This window comes from Tenrec ecaudatus, chromosome 16 (assembly GCF_050624435.1).
Source record: "Tenrec ecaudatus isolate mTenEca1 chromosome 16, mTenEca1.hap1, whole genome shotgun sequence".
Classification (NCBI taxonomy): domain Eukaryota; kingdom Metazoa; phylum Chordata; class Mammalia; order Afrosoricida; family Tenrecidae; genus Tenrec; species Tenrec ecaudatus.
This window is the reverse complement of record NC_134545.1, coordinates 50,188,276-50,194,275: the sequence shown is the minus strand read 5'-3', so window position 1 is coordinate 50,194,275 and position 6,000 is coordinate 50,188,276. Positions and strand designations below refer to the sequence as shown.

At 51.4% G+C, this 6,000-nt stretch overlaps 1 pseudogene; it reads right to left on the bottom strand.

Moving 5' to 3' along the window:
- Positions 1-415: 415 nt before the first annotated feature.
- Positions 416-6,000, bottom strand: part of LOC142429228 (sphingosine-1-phosphate lyase 1-like) — a 55,807-nt pseudogene continuing 50,222 nt past the window's right edge.

The window sequence follows — 6,000 nt, the reverse complement described above, 5'->3', positions numbered from 1 at the left end:
GCCCCCTGCTTCAGACACACATACAAGCCACTAAGGGAAATAAGCTGCACAAATGCTTCCATTCTGACCAGCCAAACGTCTGCTGGAGACAGCCCAGGGACCCTGTGCTAGCTGGTAATGGTGCCCAGCTTCCCTAGGGCGAGTGGCCTGCACAGAGTGACCACACAGTGAGTAAGGTGAAAGCTAGAGGTTTGAGAAGGAGATGGTTAGGACACTTCCTAGCGTAGCACTTAAAACACGGGCAAAATCACTATGTGATGAAGCCCGCCTTCAGGAAAGGATGGTGAAAGGTGGAAGGAGAGTCCTGAGGGCCGAGCTGTCTTGCCATCTGGGTGGCTGTGCGCTATGGAGTAAGGCCAGATGTCGAAGCTGTGCGAGGTCCGTGCCACACCCGGAGAACTTCTGAAGGCCAGGCTCAGCGGGGTTTGGGAGAGCCATTCATCTGGCTGCCCGAGGTCACTGTGTCCATGCTGAATAAACTGTCCAGGTAGGACAAGCCGACCTCTGTCACCATGTTCCTGTCAACCATGGTCTGGAATAGGCTGTAGAATGCACCCTACAAATCCAACCAGGGACGCATAGTCAGTGATTGCGGGAAAGCAGGAACACCAAGCAATGATTTTGAATCTCTTTTCTGCAGCCCTGGCTTCCCACATGCTCCCACCTTGCAGCCTCCACCAGGTCACATCCATCCCAGCCAGGCGTGTCTATCTCAGAGACAGCTGCCATTGGACATTGCTCATAGGTACTGGCCAGCCTGTCTTTTCTGTCTAAAGAAACCCTCTTATGGGATTTACCATGGACAATTCCAGAAAAAACATCATTTGTTGACCTGGTGTCAAGATGTCCTTTAGAAATGCACAAAACCACCACCTGTTTGGTTCAGCAGGTCTTAGATTTCAGACGCTCTACAGAGACGGGGTGTCTCATGGGAGCCCTCAGCCCCCCTGGAAATGGGGGAGGCAGAATTCCTCCAATGAACAAACAGGTAAGAGGTCTGCGGGACAGGAACGGAGTGGACCAGGCACCGGTCATTCCTTCTTCCACAGGATCCCTGTCCCTGCACCCCCACCGCCCCCAGGCGAGTGAGAGCCAGTGTCCCTACCATTCTGGTGGTCTTTGCTTTGGGGTTCTTCATGATTTGGGTGACAGATTCCCGGACGTCCTTCAGAAACTGTATGGCTACTCGATTCCGGGTATGGAGTAACGTGATGCCGAAATGGATACTGTGGGTGGGAGAGAGGAGGACGCACAGTTTTTAGGACAGCATCCCACGAGCAGGCGTCCGCGTCCAAGTCATGGGGACATTGCTGCATCTGGTTTGCCACCAACCATGCTGCCCTCAGGCTCGCAAGCCCCGAGTCCGCTACAGCACAGCTAGTTGGAAGGAGAGCCAGACCTGTCATGCCGCCCTCCTGCCCAAGTCAGGCCTCTGCGCACAGCCATGCTCCCACCAATGAGACTCTTCTGTCTTAGACCCACTCTGACAGCTCAGGGCTACTGGCCGAAATCTTGAGGAACTTTAGACAAAGAAGCAATGAACACAGCTGGAAGGAGGAAGGGCACAGGGGCACTGAGAAGGCCTGGTCGCGGGTCAGAGGAGAAAGCAGACGGGATCATGAGCACTGAGCAGGCTGGTCAGCTACAGCGGACTCTTCCTCTCCAATCGTGGAGGCTGCGTAGCTAGGAAAGCGCACTAACCAAGCTCCTGGCAGGCTCTGAACGAATACAGAGCAGCAGAGGGTTCCCAGCTAACTATTAATCAGGAATTACAAGGCACATTGGAAACACAGGTGTTGTCATGTCATAGACTGAAGGGCACAGGGATAGAAAGAGAATGGAGGGGAAAGATCCTTCACCCTTGGTCCCAGGAGGCTGTACCGAAGTTTACCAGGCACTCAAGTAGCTTACGCCTTATTTAGAAAGTTGTAAAGGCCTTAGAGGCTACATCTCACGATGCCAGGGGACAGAGAGTGCAGCCAGTTCCAGGCTGACAGGAGCCTAGCTTTCAACCTCCTCTCCTGTACACGCCCTCTCTCACTCTTGAGACTCTGTATTCCAGCAACTGTCCAGTGTGATTCCTGGACCACCAGCACAAGATCTCCTGGAAATGTGCTAGAAATCCACACCCCGGATCTGTCAGTCTGAACTCCGTCTCCACCTCCACCCTGTGCGACTCCCCTCAGCAAGACATGTCCAGGGAAGAGGTGGCCTGCAGAGCAGCCCTGATGTCCGGCTACCCAGACACTGCACTGTCACAACAGAGCACGGAGCTGACTGTCCTCCCAAGCCAGCACCACACTCCTCCCTGGCCACCCTCCACGCTGGTCTCAAGGGATCACACTGGGGCTCTGCGAAGGGAGCATGAAAATACCTCGGCCTACGAGCTACAACAAAACCGCAAACCCAAGGGACAAAGCAGAATCCCAGTGGCCCACACGTACTCTGTTTTGAGGAAGCGAGTGGTTTTGATGAAGTGCTTGGTCGCCTCCACATAGCCGTTCTCACCAAAGTGCATCAGGGTGGCCCAGCAGGCTGCACTAATGCCGCCAGGACGGGAGCCGGCCATGGTGGGGGAGGCGTAGATGCCGCCCTGCCAGTCTGTAGTCACAAAGAACTGGTAGCTCCTCTACTTCTGGTCACTGTACAAGATCACCACAAGAGGCCTCTGCCCTGTATTATTCCTCCCCAAGAACAGAAGCTAGTGCCTTTCGGCCCAGAGCTGCAGGCTGACCGCAGGGCTGAAGAACGCTCTTGAGGTAAACTGTGGTCTGCCCTAGGACCAGCGCCGCTCCTCCTTGCCACGCAGGGCACCAGTGGATTCCACGTGAAGATCCCACACTGGCCGCTAGACCAGCCCATGGCTCTCGTGTACCTTGGCCACTTCCGGGACCGGGTCGATCACACCATGAGGAAACTGTGGGGCGGAGCAGACGAGCATGGCGGTGTTCCGGGAGATGGCTCTTTTCATGGCCTGAGGACACAGGGTTCGAGGAAAGTGAACATCCATGTCACCACTGTGCTCTCTTCTGCTGCCAAGTGCATCTTGGGCACTAGTTGCAGTCAGCTGCTCCCCCTCCCCAGGCTGGGAGAAGCCTGTCCCTGTGGCAGCACCAAGCACACCCCAGGGGACCCATTTGGGGGAAACTACCTGTGAGCAAAATATAAGAACAGAACATCCCCAGGGGAGGCTGAGAGGCGGGGGTGGATATGTGAGGAGACTATTGCCTTGGGTTGTAAATTAGCCAACTACAAGTCCTGGACAAAGGTCTCTGGCAGTGACCCCAGGAGTTATGTTGTTCACTCTCCCCACTTTGTTTCCTCATTAGTGAATGGTAATAAAATCCACAGCTTCAGAACCTTCCTGGATGGGTACAACGCTCAACTGTCCTGCTGAGTGGCCTCTGAGAACTGTAGTTCTGAAGAAATGCTAGGTACCAAATACCTGATGTAAATATTGTGCTCCTTAAATAACCAGCTGTATGAGACCAAAGTGGTCAGCATTCACCACAATGCAAAGATGAGATGGGAGGTGTAACAGGGAAGCTAGACTAAATAACGGACACAGAACAGACAGAATGGAAATGCTGAGAATGCTGGTATATTATGAAAAATGTAATTAATGTCATGGAACCAATTTGTTAGAAAATTATTTATTGGTAACCTAATTCTCTGTGTAAACTTGAATTTAAAACAATGCGATAAAAATGTTAAAAGTAGGGTTAAAAATATTCAAGATTATAACCACAACAACAACCATAAGAGGACCTCTATCAGGCCAATCAAGACCAAGGTAAGAGTCTCAGGGTCTAGTTTGACCTTTATCAATAAAGAAGAGGAAGCAAAACCCAATGCTTTAAAGAACCGGTTTGGGGATTAGATCATCTCCCCATTGGAAGTCACTTAACTAGAAAAAGACTGAAGCTCCATCAATCACCACTGCCTGTGCCAGTTGGCACAGCCTGGCTGCTACAGCACAGGGCCCTGTCGAGACGTTGCAGGTAGCTCTGGGGAAGCTAGTCTGTCCCATGCATTTCCTGCTTCTCAGAGCCCAGGGCAGAAAACACCCCCTCCAGGGCCACTCACCCACACATCCACCTCCATCATTTTGTTCAGGGGAACGCGCACGATCTTCATCCTGAAATAATTGGCTGCTTTGTCAAACACCAGATGGGCACTTTGGGGGACCACCCTACGCAACAAGGAGACAACAGGTAAATTCAGATAGCATTTCCAAGAGTCCACCAGCACACTTCTGATATTCTCCCCCACATTTCCTTAGATGGTCTATACATTGGTTTTACATTTCAAGCAAACCCAGAATATGATCAATAGACTTCTGCATAGAAATTTCGGCCAACACTGTGCATATTTGCTTTCTGACCTCCCTCAGTCACACCTCTCTTACACTTCCACTGTCCCCTCAGGGGTTCAACAGCTCGGTGCTGAGCAAGGATAGACACACCAGGGACTCCCAGAAGAAGAAAACTGGAAACTGATTCATGAACTTTGACTAAGTTTAAATGACAGCATGAGACCAGGTGCAACTGAATTCCTAACCAGTGCCCACCCCCCGCCCCCAGGAGAAAGCCCTGAACCCTAAAATGCCGCGTGCCCACACTGTGCCTGGCGGGGCTGCACAAGGGGCGTCCAACGGCCACAATGTTGGCTGTGGGGCCGCAGGCCGTCTCAGAAAAGATTCTTCTTGAGTTTGGTTTTGTCCCTCTCCAGTCAGGCGCTGGGCTGAGATTTCCTAAGGGGACCCTGGGCAGTCTATTGAGGCGTCTTTTGATGACCTGAGATGAGCAGAGCTTTCCTGAGACTTCAGATCGCTGAACCTAAATGACACAGGACTCACAAAGATAGCCCTCCCACTCTGTGCCCCCACGCGGAAAGAGGGCTCTCCTCACTGCTGAGGACTGATCACGGATAAACTTGGGCTGGGGCAGGAGGGAGCTAGTGGGCAGACAGAGGGGAGAGTGGCATACATGTGTCAAGAGGAAGCCCTACGGTCTGGCTCAGGTTCACCTGGCAGTGCTCCTCCACACAGATGTGGAACGACAGGAAGAAACCACCACGAATACGTACATCTCTGGGTACTTGATCCCATTATCAAAGGCCAGGTCCCGATAGGCTTTGCAGGCCATCAATATGCTTTCTGTCCCGCCAGAGGTTACCTGGAATAAAGAGGAGATGCCATATGGGTGCGGGAGTGAGGAAGAGCCCTTAGGATGCCCCTCTTTCCCAGCCCTCGAAATTTCTGACCCAGAGACAGAGGTGAGCTGGGTAGCATGCTGGGCGGCACACAGTGGAGGCATCATGAGAAGGGAAAGGGGCTTTGCTAGCTAGTCTAGAACCAGTTCAGGGAAGGGTCAAAATTCCTAAGAGTGAGCAAAACGCCCACAACTGTCTAATTCAATGGTTCTCAACCTTCCTAATGCCTCCACCCTTTAATACAGTTCCTCATGTTGTGGTGACCTCCAACAATAAAATTATTTTTGTTGCTACTCTGTAACTCTAATTTTGCTACTGTATGATCATAATGTAAATATCTGATATGCAGGATGTATTTTCATTATAAATTGAACATAATTAAAACAGTGATTAATCACTAAAGCAGTATGTAATTATATCTTGTGAATATTTATCTCTAATGACAAATAAATGAAAGTTGTTCTTGAAGCATAGGTAACAGTCTTCACACCGGGTACTCGTAGGCGGGCAATCTGCATGTGGACAGACCCGCATAGAGACAGATAGAGGCGCAGCGTTCGGTCCCTAAGACCATGAGAAATATGTGTTTTCCAATGATCTTAGGCAACCCCTGTGAAAAGGTCATTTAACCTCCAAAGTGGTTGCGACCCACAGGTTGAGAACCGCTGGTCTAGACAAAGGCATTCTTGTCCAGAGCCCATCTACGGGAAACCATTTCCATCTCCATCGTCTCATCCCGTCCATTTGTGATCTCACAGGGCCCTCAACTCCACTCAAAAGCATCAG